Genomic DNA, 19,966 nt, shown 5'->3' on the forward strand with positions numbered 1-19,966 from the left:
AGCATAAGTTTTGTTAGTTTCATTGTTATTCCAAAAACACGAACTCCAAAGCTATCTGTCTATTGTAGAACCATTCCATCGGTGTTTTCATCTATCCGGAGTAACCTGTCGCGAACCTTTCGTTTCTTCAAATGGAACGCACCGGCGGCAGTAATTGTCATTGCACGCATAGCGTAAGAAATCGTTTCGATTTTTCAGATCCCCTCTCCCACGAGTTGTTGTTTCCCACAGAAGAAGCAACAGATTCCGCGCCTGTAGGTTTGTGTCTGCTGCTTTATTTTCCTTTGTACAATCGAAAAGCCGCTAATGACGTGTAAGTGTCTTATGCTTCTGCTCCCAGGGAGGGAAACAGGCGCGGAAAACAAAGCCGAAATGAAAACAATCACATATACATAATCAAAGCAATAGGAAGTCGAGGAAGCGAACAGTACCACCTCAGCGCCCTCCCATCAGGTTAGGTGGCACAACAACAACAACAGCAACAACGGCAAACCATCGATAAAACCAACAGACAGGCAAAGTGAACGAAGCTGGTGAAAGGTTGCCTCCTTGCTAAGCAGCAGCGCACAGATTGGCCATTGGTCGAACGTAATAATCGCTCCCAAATGGTCGTACCCACCGGGCTACAAAAGGCACTCGGCCTCGGGGTAATGGTTTGCCGGCGAATGAGCGATAATTTCTGTCGGCGGCATTTCGGAAATTCATCATACATCATCATCATCATTGGTAGCAAAATTCGGCACTGATTGGAAGCCGAAATCAATCAGTGCAAGGCAAACACACGTACAAGATTCGGTAGTCGAGCAATGCGGGAGAACGATCATCACGCTGGCATCTCCACCCGACACAACCACCGGAACAATACACTCAGGCCGTACGTTGGTCGGTTGTCCGACACCGCGGCATCACAGAAATCAGAACAAAAACCAAAGAAAACACACACACACACAGGTAATGAAAAACTGGCGCAACTAGCGCTCCAGAAGTGTGGGAAAATGTCAGTTCCTCATTCCACCCGAAGCGGAAGACGGAATTCCTTTCCGATCACAGCTTCCGTACACACCCACCCACCCATCCACGATGTGGGCGATGTGAACGGGCCCGATAATAACGAACGACGGGACGGAGCTGGCACGGGATGGAGTAGCATCACACACACACACAAACACAAAACAAAAAACGCACACTGAGCATAACGCAGCTTGAAAGAAGCGTACTTTAAAGTATTTGTTGAATGAAATCAAATGATGCCGGTTCAATTAAGCGTTATTACATACTTATGCCCATCATTATACATTTCGTACACCTTTCGAACGGTGGTTGGTGGTTCAGCCAGTGCTGGCCAGTAGTGGTTCCGACTTCCATCTTAGTCTCAGGCTGCAAAAGGACCCTAAGTGTAAGCAATATCGATCGAGTGGAGAGCAAAGATCGCTTCCGAACCAGTGCTCTGCGATCGATGAAGATGTGAGCTTTGTGTGAGCTAGTTGATTGATTCCCGGTCAGAGATATCCCGTGGATGCATGCAAGCCATGATCAAAGCTCGGCCCGGTCTGTGCCGAAACGCCCAGCGTAACCGAAGGAGGCGGAAGATAAGAGGTGTGAAGGAATCTTGTGCGATGTTTCTGAAGGTGGCAGGGGCACACAGCAACACAAAGTATGATCGCGTGTGATTTTCTGCGTTTACAATAAAGCAATGGTGAAACGCATCAGCAGCAGCACCAGCCCCGGCATTCAATCACAAAACACAGTGGCTAATATTGGATTTCATCAATTAATTCGAATGAATTTGGACGAATTCTTGTTGCTGCCGTGAAGATGATTGATTGAATTTCGACACTCCCGGACCCAGACCGGGCCGGGCCGGGTGTTCAGAAAAAGGTTCTCGCAACGTTCTCACCTTATTAATGCTGCTTATTAATTTCACCCCTTTTCTGCTCCCAGCTTCAGGCCGTTGCTGCTTCTGCTCCTCGGGGCGGGTAGTGTACAACGCCCCGATGGGCAGTGATTGTTTCCCTGGCCATTGCGTCGAATTGATAGCTCCATTCACGGTGCGTTTAAAAATGTTGCAGCGCGCTCGGTGCGCGAACCGGTGAGCATATTTTGGCACCGGCAAGGAATGTTGTAAGTTGTTTCATTTTGAATCCTGCACAAAAGGGAGCTGGGAATGGAGCTTACCGCAAGGCTGTGCGCATTAGCGTTTAATGGTTTAATGGAATCCAGCAAGGACTTTAAAGTCATTGTGCAAAAAAGCACAGGGTTTGAGCTGTAAGAATGTTGATCAATTTTGGCAAAAGAATTGATTTCCAATGGATTACGTTTTAAATATTTTGGAAGAATCATCAACAGTATGTGTATTTCGATAGGACATATGTGAAACATAACACAATGCAGATGGAATAATAGACTAGACACAGCGTTTACTTGTTCATAAACATAGTTTCGAGGCAAATAACAAAGACGAGAAATATCCAAAATATGAATCTGTTAAATTAATTAATGGCTCCCCCCTTTGTACGGTGCAGTTAGTTTAGAATAATAGCCTTTTATGCGTGTACAACCTCTTCTAGAAGCACAAAAAACAGCAACCGTCTCAGCGGCACCACCGTTTGAGCTGATTTATCTTAATAAGCAGAATGGTTTTACAGCACGTAGCACGTTTTGCTGGAAAAGCAGGTAAAGCGGAATGCATTCCATCCTGTTTACGATATGCATCGAGGTATGACGAAATTTTTCGGTGGTAATCAACGGTAAGCAAGTCCATAAACTTTTGTTTGAGTTGCAGTAAAGCAGATTAAATTGTTATGATTATCATAAAGAAATGGGCGGCCTGGAAAGCAAAGTTTTTAATTAACGTCAATGCAGTCACATGGAATTCTTTACAGTTTTTTTCGCAAAATTTTAAGAGCATGCTAACGACTACACGATGTGGTGTAAATGTATGAATAGTGGATGTAGTGTTTTAAAATATGTCCCTTAAGAAGTATAAGAGAACAATATATGTATCTGGCAAACATTTCAGAACAACATGTCGGACCTATTCTTTTTAACATTTTCATAAACGATGTTATTTATGTTATACCAGATTGCGAAAAATTGTTTTATGCAGATGATATGAAAATGTTTCTACCGATATCAGATCAAACCGATTGTTTTTCCCTTCAAAACTGCTTAACTCGATTTAACTCATGGTGTAAATCAAATTGTATGCGTCTCAACATATCTAAATGCTCTGTTATATCCTACACTAGAAAAAGAACCCCCATTGTTTACGATTATAAAATTGATGATAGATCAGTGCCGCGTAAAAATGTGATTCGCGATTTAGGCGTCCATTTAGATAGCAGACTAACGTTACAGAACCACTATGAAGCAATACTTTCAAAAGCCTTCCGTTTGTTAGGATTCATTTTGCGTGTTGTGAAAGACTTCAAAGAACCATTCAGTATAAAAGCTCTGTATTGTGCAATTGTCCGTCCTACCTTAGAATTCGCTAGTATTATTTGGACTCCGACACAGCAATATTTAATAGATAGGCTAGAATCGGTTCAACGTAAGCTCACTCGTTCATTGTTTTACCGTCTCCCGTGGTCTCGTAATTCTGTTTGTCCCTCTTACCGTACAAGGTGCCTGCTATTTGGACTAGAACCTCTGCAACATAGAAGAAAGACGGCACAGTGCTTATTTATACACAAACTTGTTACCGGATCTTTAGACGCCCCGTCAATTCTGAGTAAATTGAACTTTCAGGCCCCCAGTAGAATGTTAAGAACCAGGACATTATTTAACATAGAATTCAGATCGACTAATTTTGGATCTAACGATCCTTTATTAAAAATGTTAAGTGCTTATAACTCGCTAGGAAACAATGTCGACTTGAACTCAAACTTAAACAATTTACGGACCTTTTTACATAGCTTAATATGACGCTTCCACAGTTTATGTTGTTTTTTTTTTTTTTTATTTGGTTGATTGACAGTTAAACTTGTTATGGTTTTTGATGCGTTTTTGTTAGCACTGTTCTTTAGCATTAACTATAGAAATAAGTATGTTATGTAAGCTTATGCCAGCTGGATAACTTTGGGAATAAATAATAATAATAATAATAATAATAATATATTCACACACTTTCAATCCGTTTAATAGCGGCCAAAATGCACAAAATTTACCAAAATAAATTAAACCTTACCGTAAAATCAATTTGGACTTGATAAATGACGCTTTTAAGAAACTCAAATACATATTCTTTTAAGCATTTGATCACATCGAATACTAAGAAATCTATTATTTCTACCTATGATTTTTGGCAACTTCCTATTAGCAATGGCTATTAGAAAAAAGTACTGACAATAGAATAATTGTACAACTCCAACACTAGTACGATTTAAATGTGAAAACTGTTTGTCACGGATGACGATTCATCCACCATCCATCACACGCCCGCATGCAATTTCAGAAATATTGAATCTCATGTACCACCATTTCTTGGGAAATCTGCCAAATTCTTATCTTTCATTCATGATGACAAACATGACAAACAAGATTATGACAAATGGTTTCCAATTGAAACAGAATCTTGGTATATGACATTTAATTATTTTCGTACAGTGACGAGTAGTATTAGTACAATTATAACTTCTTTCCTACGAGTGCCGTGACGTATTGGATGGGAAATGTATGCACCAAATTGTGCAACAAAGATGTCAAACTGTTGGCCCGCTGACTAAATGTGGCCCGCAAGGTCTTTCAGTCCGGTTCTCAATTCACATCACCATTACATGTCAGACAATTCCAGATAACTGAAATATGAAAAGATTCTTAACTTCGCAGGTTTCTCAACTAATTGTCAAACCATCCAAAGTCATAAAACCTTAACGATGTTTCCTCCACCTTCTCTATATGCATGCATGTACAAAAAAAAGTAAAAACACCAAACACTTTTCGAATTGAAACCGTAAAAGAAAAACCTATAATGTGTATTTTGTGGAAAAAGAGCAATCAATTCCTATCACTTTGGTTTTGTTTAGTAAAATCGCTAGAAAATCAATGAAAATTCTTTTCAACTCATGATTGAGAGAACTCTCTCTCTTGAACGAATAAATAAATTTAATAAAAATTCAACTAACATTTTCCAGTAAGGAAAACTAGGTTTACACAAAACTGTATGTTATTTTGTTTTTTTTTTTTTAATAATCATTCAGGGTACTTGGAGATCAAAAGATCAAATTCTGTAAGTAAAACTTCGAGACTTTAAAAATTTTTCAAAATTACTCAACCAATGAGAGTAAAAAATGCTGACATTGTTTTTTGCATATTGTTTTGGGAAAGTATCAGTTCGAACCTCTCTTTAGGCATGGTTGCTGCTTTAGAACATTATACTTCTACAAAACGTTTAGATATCAGTTGAAATCAGGTTATAGCCGACTGCCAAATGAAGATGAAATCTGGACGTGACTAGAAGAACCGACCTGTAGTAATTTATGAATCTTGGACAGCATCAAAAAGAAGAATTCACTGTTTAACGTTCGCAAATGCTGCTCACAATCAATCTTCTTCTTTCGGCTCAACAACCGTTGTCGGTTAAGGCCTGGCTGTGTACCACTACTTGTGGGCTTTCAGTGACTTATTTTTTTCCCTCCATAGCAGGATATTTAGTCCTACGTATGGGGGCACTGTCCCATTCGGCCCTTGAATCCATGACGGGCATGTTGTTAGGTCCTTCGATTTGACGACTATACCACGAGACCGTGTTAGCTTAGCTTAGCTCACAATCAATACCAGCTCAAAAATATTGTTACTCAAATTGACACCAATGGATCGATAAATAACCAAGATGACACCAATATGATAACTTATTAGCTGGTACAAAATTAACCCAAATTTGAAAATATGGCCTATGGCCAAATGAAAATAATTTGCTATAAAAGTCCTTTGGGAAAAAAGGTCTTAGATTTAATAAAAATTATTTTACATGTGTTACTGTTGTAACGTACCTATTATGAAATGAAAGGAGCTGTTAGGGATCCTAGATTATCATATAAGTAGCATTTTGGCTCGCGTGGTCAAATGAGTTTGACATCGCTGTTCTACAATTAAAAATACTTCAACCGTGGCTTTACCTTCATCTACACGACGTTGTATGCATATATTGATCCATTTTATTTTTTATTTTTATAGAGACTTTGAGCCGATTGGCTTCATTCGTCTCTTATATTGACCCATTTGCTCAGCAAGAAGCTTACCGCAATGCTGTGAAAAGTGTGTTTTTCTTTCAGTCCAATCGCAATCGAACATTGGACGCGAAGGTTAGCCAGACTAGTTGCGTCGCCAATTATTAGGAGGAAAAGCTTTCATTCCCACTACTACTGGCTGCAGCCGCTCCAAAGCAGCAAAGTGAGCACCAGTTTGGAAAAATTGAGCCTAAAACGGTTCGATGAAGTGTATTTATGTCAGTCTCGAGCCGTACTGAACCGATGTAAGCTGATTGAGACATCATCAGGGACGCCGCTATTGCTGCGTAATTGAAACTAATGGTAGCGAAACAGTCCGATGCTCATGTAACAGTGGCTCACAGTGCGTCCTCGGGGTGTAACGATGGACAATCAAATGGTGATTTTTTACATTTACAGCCACTTAGGGGTACATTAATTTCTGAGATTGTGTTTTCCACTCTAATGAGGAAATGTTGTGCGGCTGTGAGAGAAGCGCCGAAAAACAAAAGTGTACAGTATGCGCTGGCAAAGAACGAACGGAAAATTTGGGTAACTGAAAAAGTTCAAAGAATTGCTTAACCGTCATTAGATATTTTCAAGTAGTAGCATTCAACTAAATTGTTTTATAGAAAAAGAATGCCGCTCAGATGCCAATTCCAATGTGTATGAGTTGTTACATACGTTGGTAATGGTTTTTGGCTCGATCTTGCGTATGGCTTTGCGTATGTGACTAACGATACTTATGGAGGAGCAATTGAAGGACTTCGAGGTACCCTGTGTGGAACCCGTTCCTTAATGCACTATTAACCAGCATACAAACGCCGATAACTAGCCCTCAAGCAGAGCTAATGAATTCTCAACACCAAACAAACGGCAGTCGGCAACTCAATCCAACCGACAAATCGAGATTATCCTGTTACATCCTGTGGGAAACAAAAGCGTGAGATTTCTTTTCTTGTTTCTTCAAAAAATCAACAGCCCACGCAAAGCTTCGTACGCTCCCCAATAACCCTAAACTTATGGGCATGGAAAACCTTTTTCTCGCACTTGCCTTCAGTGTTCCGTTTCCACTTGAAACAAATATTTGTGATAATTAATCGCATTAGAGGATAAGTTGGTGAGATGTTGTATCCGCGCCCTTTTCTTCACTTCAGCCCCTGTGGCCCGGTCGGTTAGTAGTAGCGTCGGCGATGGTTATATTGCTTTTGTTTTTTGGATTTCACAACAAATGTTTTGAGTTGAGCCTCGTACTTTTATCGTAAATCACAAAATTGTCTCAATTGCTTTGTGTGTGTGTTTGCTGCCTTCTCTTTCACACTTTCCGCAATTGGCTGTCAGTTTTAGGCGGCAGTTGAGCCTCAAACTGGAAACAAACACCACCCGTACGAGACCTGTGTGCAGCTTTGTGGGTGTGCATTCTTCTCTCTTTTTTTTCTTCACCAAACACCTAATCGGGGTTTGCGTCGGGGTTAAATTGCTTCAGAAGCACGTACGGCAGGTTTCTGGCCGATCCCTTTTCCTAAATGGGACGAACATCGACCGTGATCTTCAAACAAAACAATCCAATGCCAAAAAGGGTAGCTTAATCCTTGTTGTTGTCATCACGTTCCGGAACATCGTCGGCATCGATGATAAGGAAAACGTTTCTCAGTAGGAGTGCGTCCCTTGGTTGGTGGATGATTTTCGTTGGTTGGCGATGGGAATGTTCGTTGAGAATTCTTTCTTCTCCCTCTCCTACGCATGGTGGTCTATAAAATTGAGTTTTTTTATGAGGATTGGTTGATTGTTAGCGTAGAATATAAAATGAATGCATTTTTGATGCACTAAACTTTACATAGTTAGATACATCAAATCATTGATCTATAACAGCTTATTCCGTTTGGGTCCAAATGCAGTTTTTTTACTGCAGCTAATCAATACTTCTAGACCAATCTTATTCTCCTTATGTTACGTCAAAAGAGCACAGGCGATGAAGGCTATCTACCGCACACAACGTTTTTTTTCTACATTGAGCAGGATCTATTTAGCTCCAGCCTACAAAAAAGGAGTCTTTAGGTAACATCATGACTCTTCCAATTCCCACCCGTCTCTGTACGTGCTTCGGGATAAGTAGATCATTAGATTCGTCCCTTAGTCGGGGGAAATGAGATTGCCGAAAGCAATTTCACCGAAAAAGAAGTAACCGCTCAAGTGATTCGGAAATCAGAAAAAAGAAAAAAACTTCCACAAAACGATGCAATATAAAGCAAACACATCCACCTCCAGGAAGTGGCAAATGAAACAAAAACAATACCACCCATGTGAGAAGCCCATGCATAACAGCATGGCATCTCCCAGTGCGGAACTAGGTAAATGCACAAATGCAGCCGAATGGCGGCAGTCGGGCAGGCGGAAACCGTTGGCGAACCGAATTGCCACCCGGCTTGCGATAGGTTCAGGTAAATCAAGTTGCTAAACGTGTTTCGTTTGAGGTTAATGTTTTGTGGTGTTTTGTGTGTGTGTGTGTGTGTGTGTGTGTGTGTGTGTGTGTGTGTGTGTGTGTGTGTGTGTGTGTGTGTGTGTGTGTCCTCCCGCTCTCCTATTTTCATTGTGTTGACATGTACGACCCCGGGCACGTTTGTCACAGATCCGGGTGGAATGTTTACTCGGTTCCGAAATTATTCTCGGAATTTGGGATTCGGTTTTGCTGGTGCGGAAAGGATTCATCTGATCTGTTTTGCTAGACGTGATCTGGACCGTTCAGTTCCATTTCGTTCCGGTGATTTGGCCTCGGACCTGCAACAATTGAACTTATTTTTAAATTGGTCTATGCTATAAAATGAGATTGTATTTAAACAAAATGTGTCCAAAGTGCTAGTTTGGACTTAAGTCAAAGCGATCATTTAAAAAGATATTTTTATTGCAGTATCTGAGATACTGATCAAAACTAGAGTGTTGCTCGATGTCGTCGAATAGTCGATGCGTTACTGTACGTTTCATCATTCAGATGCAAATTTCGATAAACGCAAAAAAATGCAATTTTCTTAGCAAATGAATAAAAAACCCGTCTATCTATTTTGGGATCATGCGGCAAAAAAAATTGCATGAAGATCGCTTCATAGCAACGGAGAGGCCACGCAACACAAAATGAACTCAACCATCCAGGATAAACACCTAGATCACCGGTCCTAATCTAACCAAGTGTTGTGGGTGGAGTTATGCAGCATGTTTATGCTTTCCGTGCTTCTCCTTATGTTGTGGCTTAAGATTAGTAGCGCATAAGGAACAGAACCCCGTACCGAGGCAGAAAGACGGTGCGCGGGGTCGTAACACACAAATGCGAATGCGGCACAGACGTCGCATGAACCCATTTTCCCCTTCAAACGCAGAAAATGAATAGCTCTCTGTTTCTCTCACACTCTCGCGGATATCTGTTTTATATCGGATGAACACTCTCTCAAACCGTACGCGCGTACCGGCATTTTGCATAGACTTGCTCTCACTCGCTCGCTCTCGTGCACACGCCGGGCGCTCTCACGCATTCGAACCGGCGAAGGCAGGCTCGGTCGGAGCTAGCCGCCAGCAGACTCGACAGTTTTTTCCCAGACCTCGGCTGACATCGACGGAAGCGTGTGCAACGTAACGAGATCGCACGCTTCAAAACTCGACGCACACAGCCTGCTCACTAGTATTCGTAGTTTCGTTCCCAAGCACGCGCGCGTGTGTACGCATCGTTTTCGCTAATTCGACCAGCCATTCCCCCAGTGCGTTGGCAGACAAAAGTGTGTTGTGTGGTGTGGACTGTTGTGTTACTTCGAATCGAGCAACGTAACCTTACGGGGGACGACGGCGCTTTTCCATCCCGCTGCAATTACAGGGAATTTCGATCTCAGAAACCGACGTCGACGACGTGCATGTGTGTGCTGTGCTGCATTCAACCTCGCCCCGAGCAAATAATCGCTCATCTCAATCCAGGATAGAAGAAAGTGTGTGTGTGTGTTGACGTGTGTTGCGGTGTGTGCGGTAGTCTTCATCCGTATCAAAACACGTGCTCGCGTAGTGTCCTTGTTTGCGGGTGATATCAAGAATTCGAGGCCGCCTGTCTGGTGCTGCTGCCCCAATACAATAGGAGGCCGGCTCTTTCGTAGTGTCGCAGAGAAAGAAGGCAGAATTGTACGCCAGAATTGGAACACGTCGGCATTCCAAGGCAAAAAGGAAAAAGAAAACCTTACACTACCACCGAAGGCGCGGCCAGTAGTTCCAGTGCCGCCGTCCTCTGCGTGCGCGTGTGTATCCATCACGAAACAGTGTGTTGGAAGTGCAAAAAAAGGAGTACGCGAATTTAAGGAGCTCAAACCGGCTCACGGTGACAAAGCGCAAATCCACACAATTACTGGATTTTGGTGCCGATTATTTAGTGGAATGTGCCTGCGTGGTGCTGTGTTGCGGCCGTTCCAAGCAGAGAAAGGCGTGTGAGAATAATTGCTGGCGGAAGAGGAGAAGAGTTCGCGCAAATCAGTAGCAGGTAAAATTTTCAACAACAAAAAAATACGTGCCTTTTGTTTGCTGCTCTTTGGCGTGGGGTTCAGTTTCGGTTTGTGAGTCGATTGTGTCGATTTTCAAACGAATCGCGTTCAGTGTGTTGTGGCCGTGTACGTGTGTGTGTGTCCCCACTGTCCTGTGCGTGTGCCAGTGATGTGCATTTTCGTTGGTGGTCAGAATCGATTCGAAAAATCCGCGCTGCGCCTACTTCCAACGTCTTCTACTCTTGCCTCACCAGTCGCGCACCGATCCCCATGACGTGTGTGTGTGTGTTTGGCAGGAAGTAATGTGTGTAACCAAGTTAGCAGCAGCATAGCAACATACCGCCCGTAACATAGCAACGCGCACCGTGTGCGTATCTGTATGTGCCTTGTTGTGTGATCAAAGCGAGAGAGAGAGAGCGAGAGAGAGAGAGAGGTGTGTAGTGTGATGATCGTGCGCTGTCTCTGTGATTGTTGCATCACCTTTTATTGCTGCAATTGCCAAATTTCCTTCCAGTTTGCGCAAAAGTGTGTAAATGTGTTGGAAGTGGTGCGAAAATTGAAGGCAATCACATAAAGGAAAGGTGTGCCTTTTTCCAAAGTTCAGTGAAAAGCAAACGAAGATATCCGAAAGGAAGTCATCATCTTTGCGTGATTGAGCCTGTTGACCCCTTGTAACAAACGTCCTTCCCGACAACCATCATCACCATCACCCACCAACCAGCTCAGTGTGACAATGTTAGGTAAGGAGAAAACGAGCGGGGTTGGTCAACAAGAACGGTGTACTTATATCCTTCTTCGCTTAAGATCGCTTCCCATTTATTAGTCTGTTTTTCCGGTCTCGCGTTCGCGTCTGGTGTTCTATTGGCGCTGTCCGTCTGGCCGTCGTCTGTGTCTGCCCTGCGTGTGTCTGGAAAGTTTCATTTATTTTCCTGCCAACGTCTCCGCAACGTGCGCAAAACTAATCCCATGGGTGGGTGGAAAAGATTGCACGGGGAAGGAGCGAAACACACGCGGGATTGATAAGTACATCCGGAAGGATATATTTGCACGAAACGAAGCAGGCGGGAGAAACTTTTTTTTTTCACGAACCATCGAAAACTCCGGTCCGAGCCTTCCAACTCCCTCTTTTATCCTTGTTTGCGTGTGTGTGTGTGTGTGTGTGCTTGTGGTTTAGTGGGGAGGACTGGAATATTTATTACATCGCCATCCAGACTGAAATATGGCCAAGGCGCGCAAGGAGGGTGGTTCCTTTTATGTGCGTGGTACTCACTCGGGTAGGTTTTAGGGTGGCCGGAAGTTGAGGTTCTGGTTTGCCTTCCCTCCCCCACCGGCCATGATGTGCCATAAGTCCTTCAAACTTGGTTGGAAAATTGATGATGGGCAAAAGTTCACTATCGGTGGAACAAACATTACAGATGTTTGTGTGTGTGTGTGCTCCGCCAAACAGTGCTGTACAGTATTTTAACATTTTTGTTGTCTGTTTTGCAAGTTACAGAAAATATGTTTTCCTCTTAAAAACCCCTTCCTTTCTGTTTTGTCGGTGGAAATCTTCCACTCAACTTTCACAAACCGAATGTGTCCAATGTTTGTTGGTGTTTCGTCACGATACGTGAAAAGCTGTTTTTCTGGCCGGTGGTTTCATAATCGTCGTCGTCATCATCAGTCGTGGGATTGTTTGGGATGGGCAGAAACGGAAACGATGAAATTATCTCAATTTTCTTCCCATCGCTGGTGTGTGGCGTGTGTTTTTTTCGTTTTCTTTTGTTGTAAATGCATTGTTCGGTGGGATGCTTTTTTCGCACTCGTGCTCTGATTTTTCTACTACTGCATTTCCGAATCTTCGGATGGAACCGGTAAAAAACACACTTTTTTACCGTCAGTAAATCATCATCATGTTTCAACGTTTCCCTCGGTTCCAGCGACAACAGGCGGGTGAGGGCGTTTGTCAACTTTCGTTTCATTTTTAGTGGGAAAGGAATTGTGACGTCTTTTTGAAGCTCTCTCTAACGATCGTCACAAATTTGATGTCTTATGGCAGTGAGAAAATTTCCTCTAAAGATCTGTTGCTAATCAACTCAAATTTTGTTTTGTAATAATTGATTGATTGAGTTGATAAAATCCTTATTATTTTCAACATATTATTAAAATGCCTCTTTCTGAAGGTTTCCTCTAGTTTTTGAGCAATGTTTAGAAAAGGAAAAATGAACCCCACACACGGCACAGGGGTCATGACAGCTCACACGGCAAGCCGAAAAGAGCGCCACACATGCACACGCAACGTGTTTCTCTCCCACATAATTCTTCCGGTTCCGGGTCGTTGCACAATGCATTTGTGTGTGCGGTGCACTGGTAGTAGTGAGTTTATACGCTTCTGTTTGTGTGTGGTCCAGCTGATATGAACTGAACCACACAACAACTGTATGAAGAAATGGTGGCATTTTTTTTTAATTGCATCGCACCATTGAGTCGTTCATGCGTTTTGGTCGTTTTTCCCAGTCTTTGGGAAAGAGAGACGGACAATGTCAGTGGTAGGCCTCTTAATCTTTTACCTTGTGATTCTTCATGCTCAAACCTACGCTAGTCGAGTTTGGTTGAAAAAAGTAGAAATCATTGTAAAGTTATGCAAAAAATCCATTCTTGTACTGTTAATTTCATCATACCAGACGCTCTTTTGTCTTTTTTTAAATTGTCTGGGTTGTGTTGCGAATGTCTGGGTCTCAAATAAAGAAATAAAAATAAAAAAAATCACATCAGTTACATCTCAAGAGCATTCCGCATCTCCTCTCCTCTTCACACTACAGACCAAAATTCCAATCCCTATCTATCGGTGATCGTTGCCTCGTGTGTTTGTGTAACGTACTACTTACACGTCATTTCGATGATAAATCGGAGAACCATCGGAAGAGAAAGTGCGAATCTCATGGTGCAAGGTGGTGGTGTATGACTGTATGCTTCCCACCTCATCTCGGCCTAGTAGCCGCAACATTACGAAAGAGATTCGACCTTCTGGACCTCGCACGACGCGGCACTACACGTGTGCCCGGCAAAACATGACTCACCACTCTCACACACACACGAGACACACGACGACCGCGATCCGTTGCGTCCTCTCGCGGATCTCTGAACTGGCCCGGCGGTCGGTCGGGGGAATTCCGTCGTTCTTGACCTAGTGTAACAGTGGCGCGCGCGCGCGCACGCTCTTGCTCGCTTACTCACACTCACTCACTCGCACGTGCCCGCCCGCATGGACGGATTGGGCCAGGTTGGAGAAATTTCAAGATCACACACGACTGCTGCTGCTGCTGCCGTTGTGGTGATGTTGTTAGCACATTTCTTGTACCGCCGTGTATCGTACGCGAACATCGCTCAAGCTCTCCTTGCAGTGTGGTTTAACTTTTAATTTCTATCCTTCCCCGGGGATGATCTTGATAATGATCATCTTTCACGGCGTTTTGTGCTGATCCTCGGCGCGCTTTTTTACTAGTTCCCCCCCCCCCCCCCCCAAACACACGCTTTTACCCTTCTTTTTGCTGTCTGACGCGCGTGACTATTGCTTCTCGCGTGGTTGTTGGTTGTTGGGATGAGATTCTGCTTTTGATATTCGATTGGGGAGTGAGGAGGGATTGTGGTGTGGGGACTGGTCATCGCGAGGGTAGCAGCAAGCAGCGGCCTAATAAGTCGAGATCATCTCGTCGTTTTGTCGGCGGAGTTTGTATAGGTAATAAAAAGAGAAAAGGAAGGAGTAGGATTACAATTAAGACGCGATCTCCCCTCACGCTGCTGCTGTCGGTTCGCGTGCGATCTCGCGTCCAGTGTGATGAGGGGTAGAAGCCCAAAGGGAGGTGAATTTTCACGCCCATTTTCACCCCTTCGCTACTGAGAGGGGGGGTCTGTGTAGTCCGATCATCTCGTTGGGGAGAAGGGCTTGTTTTGCTACCTACAATCCAATCACTCAATCAATGATGATCATCAACCCGATCGTGTGTATGTATGTGTGTGTGTGTGTGTGGCTGATGTAGTTTAGCGGTGGAAAAAGAAAGGTAAGACCTTTGCTCTCTTCTTTGCTGGACGCGTTTATTTTATGAATGGACCTCTTCTCGCTCGCTCTGCGTGTGGTGTCTTACTTTGGAAGAGGTTGAAGTGTTCGGAGTTGTGACCGGTCGCGTGGGCAGCCGCGGCAGTGGCCTTGGATTCTATTTTGTCTAGCCACGACTTTCGAGCGCGCCGGATACAAACTCCAACACACACACACACGTCCCTCAAAGCCCTCCCCATCAGACATATGCGGAAGGCGGTAGCGCGCAATGACTCTTGCGAGGTGTAAATGCGGTTGCGGGTCTTACTTAAAGCGCCGTGGGTTTTCTTCTTTTCTTTCGGTTTCGCTCCTCTCCGTTACACGCAGCTTAGTCGGGGGAGACCACCTTGTTGGAGCTTTCCTCCTCCGTCGTGGTTGTTGTTTGATTTAAACACGCCAAATTAAGCAGGAGTGAGGCACGGGTTGGTTTTGCTGCTGCCGGTACGCGCGTTAACCTAATGGGTGGCGATTATTCATACGACCCTTTCGAGTGAGAGAGAGACCCTGTGGTGTTGCGTACTTCTTCGATGTCAGCAGCAACACTTTTTCTAGTTGCGCGAGGGTGGTGTGTCTCGTGTGTACTACGCCAACGTTAATTTGATTTTCACTCTCGTGCGGGCGTTGCGTCGTCGCTTGCGGGGCAGGCTGAAGGTTGCAGAATTTGTTTTGGCTTGCCAGTGCAAGGCGGAGATGTTATTACAACATGCTTTTTCTTATAAGCTTTTTCAGTATTGTGATATTAGTATAGTATTGGGTGATATTAGGGTTAATTGCAGAAATAGGTAGATTTAAAATTATTTACTTACAGCTTTCTAAATTACCTCACACACGTGTTAAATGTAAAGTTCCAAATTAAAAATGTCTGTAATTTGGAGTGAAGGTGTGAACGCAATAGCGCTCCTCCCCTCTCTCCCCAAATCTCACTGCGCAGTCCGTGGCTCACTTTACTCTACGATGCGCTCTGTTTAATACCACATTTCTGCTTTGCTTTTCTCTCTACTGCTTGCCTTTTGCCTGCTTGTTGAAGTTTTGTTCCGAGAAAATAAAAAAAAAACAACCTCCACCCACACGACGGCGCATCACCGCTTGTTGGCAAAAGTGTGGAAAACTGTAAAAGCAAATGTAAATACCGCGGAAAGTGTATCTGTGTGTGTGTATGTGTATGTTCGCGCACTTCTGTACTGTTTCTCATTAACAACAAAAAAATGCAGCGGAACAACACGCAATGCTCGAGATTTTCCCGTTTGTTGTTGTTGCTCGCGCGTTGATTTGATGCGCTTGGTTGCGGATGCGCTTTTTGTTGTTTTTGTTTGCACATTTTAAGCTTCAGTTTGGTGGTTTGGGGTCGTCTGGTGGTAGCAAAGTGTTGTCACTTTCATAGCCCCCATTTCGGTGACACGGGGAGGAAACTATGCTGCAACCTGAATTACTGTTGCTGCCAAGTTGAGCGATGCATTTAGCTGATATCCATCCTTCACCATCTGTGTGGGCAACGCGTTTTGGGCAATTCCCAAACCCTAAAAGCTTCCTTCCACCGTTGCAGACACGAAAAATAATGCGAAATGACACCTATTGTGTGTGTGTGTGTGTGATTCTGCTTTAAACATTGTGCATTTCCCGGGCACCAAATGTATCGTGCGATAAATATGATGATGCATTCCATTAAAAGCAAGCCGTTGTTATTGTGCTGAAAAATAATGCTCCCTCAAGCTTTTGAGCGTTCGCGGCGCGAGTTTCCATCACGAAGGCAAATCTCGGAGTCCCCACGTGTGTGTGAGAGTGGATGCACTCCATTGCACACTGCATTCTTTTGTGAACGATGCATTTTACTGTTTGTGCCATTATATTGGCGGTGGGTGGTGGTGGTGGCGTGTTACGCTTTAGTTCCCACCGATGGAGGAAAGGCGAATGCTGCTTGCCTGAGCTTTGGGTAATCGCGCTCATTACGATTAACATTTTTAATTTATGCTAGCGCAACTGATCATTATGATGGCCTCTGCTGCTATTGTTGTTCCTGCTGCTGTTGCTGCTGCTGTTTTTTGCTTATCTGAACTTGGAGTGGTCAGTAGGAAGTGTGTGAGTTTGGTTGTTTGCACACACATCCACAGATGATTTGAGAGAACTTGCTCGACGCTTGCTGATATGAAAGGCAACGTTCTCCGATTGTTTGTGATCCCTCCTTGGGCAAGCCTGCTTCTGTGTGGAAGTGTTCCTTAGCTCTTTTGGTGTCGCTGGATGCAAAGTTCAAACGAGATGTCATTTACGAGGGTCGCGCGCGCGCGCCCGTCATCGTCCTACCTTTTCCGGTTTGGCTTTGAATCAGCGAGTTCCAAGAGAGGAGCAGAGTCCGAGGCGCCGACGAGAAGCAAGAAATGGCATTAAAATAAGCGTTATCCCCCTTTTTCCCAAGCAGAGTGTCCTCTTTCTGTGTGTGAGTAGGTGATCCGGCGACATGCTGTGCGCTCATTGGCGTGTGTACCTACGTACCTTTGCCACCTACCTTACAGAAATTGGAATTATGCTTGGGACGATCGAGAAAGATGCACAAAGATGCGGAAGAAAGGAGGCGATCGGTGCTCTGATATGAAATTCAAGCAAAGAGAACAGTGTGTGGGCCACAATGGCTGCGTCGTCGTCGTAGCATGACTCATCCGACAGGAAACTTGGCCACGCGGGTGTTTTATTGGTTTGGGACGCGAATGGAAAAAGATGAGAATTTTATTTCAACGTAACCGATTTATTTATTTTCATTTGTGCACCACAAGCTCTCTCGATCAAGAAGCGAAACATTTAGCAGAGTTCTTGCTGCTGCCGTTGCTGTGTATGTGTGTGTGTGTGCATAAACAGCATTTTACTTCCCACGCGTAAAGAAGTTTTGTTTTCTCGACGGCTACCCCAAGTTCTCAAAACATGTGTGGTGCAAAAAAAAGGAACACTTCTCGCCTCGCCGCTTACTGTATTGTGATGTGATGGCGGCAAAAAGTGAGCCACACTTACGCGCGCGCGAACCCTTTCAATATCAACGCGGACCAATGTTTAATCATCATCAGCCCAAAGGGAGGGAAATGGGGTTGTTTTTATTTAGATTAAGACGAAGAATGAACCATAAACCCACCACCATAATGTGTGTGTCTGTGTCTCATAGCAACTGTTTTGGTTTTGGCTCCGTTTCGTAAATTGGGTCAACGCAACGACGTGCAGTGCAGTCGCTTTTCTTCGTCATTTTCTTTTGCTTTCCGAGGCGCTTGATCGGTGACGACAAAATTAGGCCGACTTCCCGTATAAAACATTGCATTGGACGTTTCCATTCATTCGAGATCACGTTCAAACAAAAAGCGAAAATTAGCGATTAAACGGTACTGAATAAACTCATATTGGGCTACTTTTGTTTCTTTTGTCTCTCTAAAATTCATTTGAGTATGTTTAAACGACTTGCTGTATTATTGGAATTTGTTTTTTTTTACCTATTTATAAGCCTGAATCAATGTTCTTTTACGATCATCTTGTATCGTGTACGATCTGAATCAGTTACGGTCCCGTTTGCCCGTTAAAATGTAATAACGCTAACGAGGAAATGCAAAAGAAAGTGAAGTGAGGAACAGATTGATGAGAACTTACCGCAATGCTGCCAGCTGGTTTGTTGGTGCCGTTAGAATGGCGTATGCTTGTTTGTTTTTGGTGTTTCGCAGAGTCTCAATTTAAGTCTTTTTTGCTGTTTAATTTCTAAAACTAAGAAGTATTAACAAGGTTACTTCGGTTTTTGTGAAAATGTTAAAAATACTTGGAACATTAATTCACTTTTCAAAAGGGTGTTCTCCAACAAATGTCTATGAATTTACTTTAAAAAAAGCATGAGTTATCCGTTAGCCGCTTAATGCGTGTGTGTGTGTGTGTGGCGATAGCCCTCCTTCCCCTCTGCTGATCACAAGAAAAGCGATTAAATGGCAGGGGAGGAGTGCTATTGTTACACTCCGGTGGTCTCCCCAATTTATAGTTGTGGCGCTACTCGCGCTCCGCTTTCAGCTTTCAAGATGCCCTTGTACCATGAAAAACAGCTCAAGGAGAACTCCACACGCCGAAGGCCGACACTTTTGCTGCAGCAGTAAAAGCCGAAGGAGAAGAAGAAGGCGACGGCGGCGATGGAATAAATTATTTCGCCTCTGGGAGAACTCTATTCCCCAGGATCGGCGTCCCGCGGCCCCCACCGCGCGTAACACGTCCTTTCGGCATCGATTCTTTTGATCTTCATTTTCACTAGGGCGTTTATTGTGGGGGAGTGAAATTAATTGGAACCCACTCTGGCTGGCTGTCCGGCTGGCTCTGGCGCTTAGAACTATAGATGGGTCAGATCCTCGCTATCGCTCGAGCAGTCAAAAGAAGAAGAGAAGACCCCAACAATGTGCATGTGAGAATGTACTGTGTACGCACCGGCGGTCCACGCGCACCTGCTCGTGTCGTCGGTCAGTGTTGGTCGTGGTGGTGATGGTGGTGTTGTGTATACCGGTTCCTTACCCGAGGGGGCGGTGGCAAGTAATCATCGCTAATACGTATCGGAAAAAAGAGCGTGTGATCAATAGAGGTTAGGGTCGCGCACGTGTGGCGCGATAATTTATCAAATTATGTTGAAGTTTCGCTGTGTGTCGCTCGCGCAGGATACGTTTGACAGGTCAACGTGATCGGAAGAAGCAGCAGTGTACCAAGAGAAGGACAGGAGCACTCGGGGTCTCGCCAGTGGAAGCATTGTTATTGGCAGCAGCAGCAGCAGCAGCAGCAGCAGCAGCAGATGCACCTGTTCAAATTATCAACACGTTTTGGTTTTGATGTTTTGTTCGGTGCGATGGCTGCTGGAAGAGCGAGCCGCCTCCTTTGTGTGTAATTACCCGCCTTTCCTGACGCGGGATTCTTCCGGCACACACACACATGCAGCTCAAACGAGCATCAGGAACTGCTTCTAAAGTTTCGATAATTGATCATAATTTGGGACGTAGGAATTTAGAAACTAAGACACTCGGAAGTACGCGAGAGTTTGGGCTGGGTTTTGGAAGAAAGTTTCGTGAAATTGGTAAGCAGCAGTGGTCGTCTGTGTGTTGTGGGATGTGTTAGATATGAGAAACGATGGGTAATGGGAATTTCCTGTTTTCAATACGTCTGCCCCCGTCCGAGGCGTTTAATTGTAC

General features: G+C 44.1%; 1 protein-coding gene across 4 annotated transcripts in view; it reads left to right on the forward strand.

Moving 5' to 3' along the window:
- Positions 1-19,966, forward strand: part of LOC1274741 (protein rhomboid) — a 47,710-nt gene that overhangs the window by 10,466 nt on the left and 17,278 nt on the right. The window contains exon 1 of one of the 4 annotated variants that reach the window (XM_061643847.1): positions 9,764-11,454. The exons of 2 other annotated variants lie outside the window; for them this stretch is intronic. The gene's annotated coding sequence lies outside the window, so the exon portion shown is untranslated. Of the gene's footprint in view, positions 1-9,763; positions 11,455-19,966 lie in introns of those variants that run through there. One more of the 4 variants, XM_061643848.1, reaches the window with a different exon arrangement.

Source organism: Anopheles gambiae, chromosome 2 (assembly GCF_943734735.2).
Source record: "Anopheles gambiae chromosome 2, idAnoGambNW_F1_1, whole genome shotgun sequence".
NCBI classification, from domain to species: domain Eukaryota; kingdom Metazoa; phylum Arthropoda; class Insecta; order Diptera; family Culicidae; genus Anopheles; species Anopheles gambiae.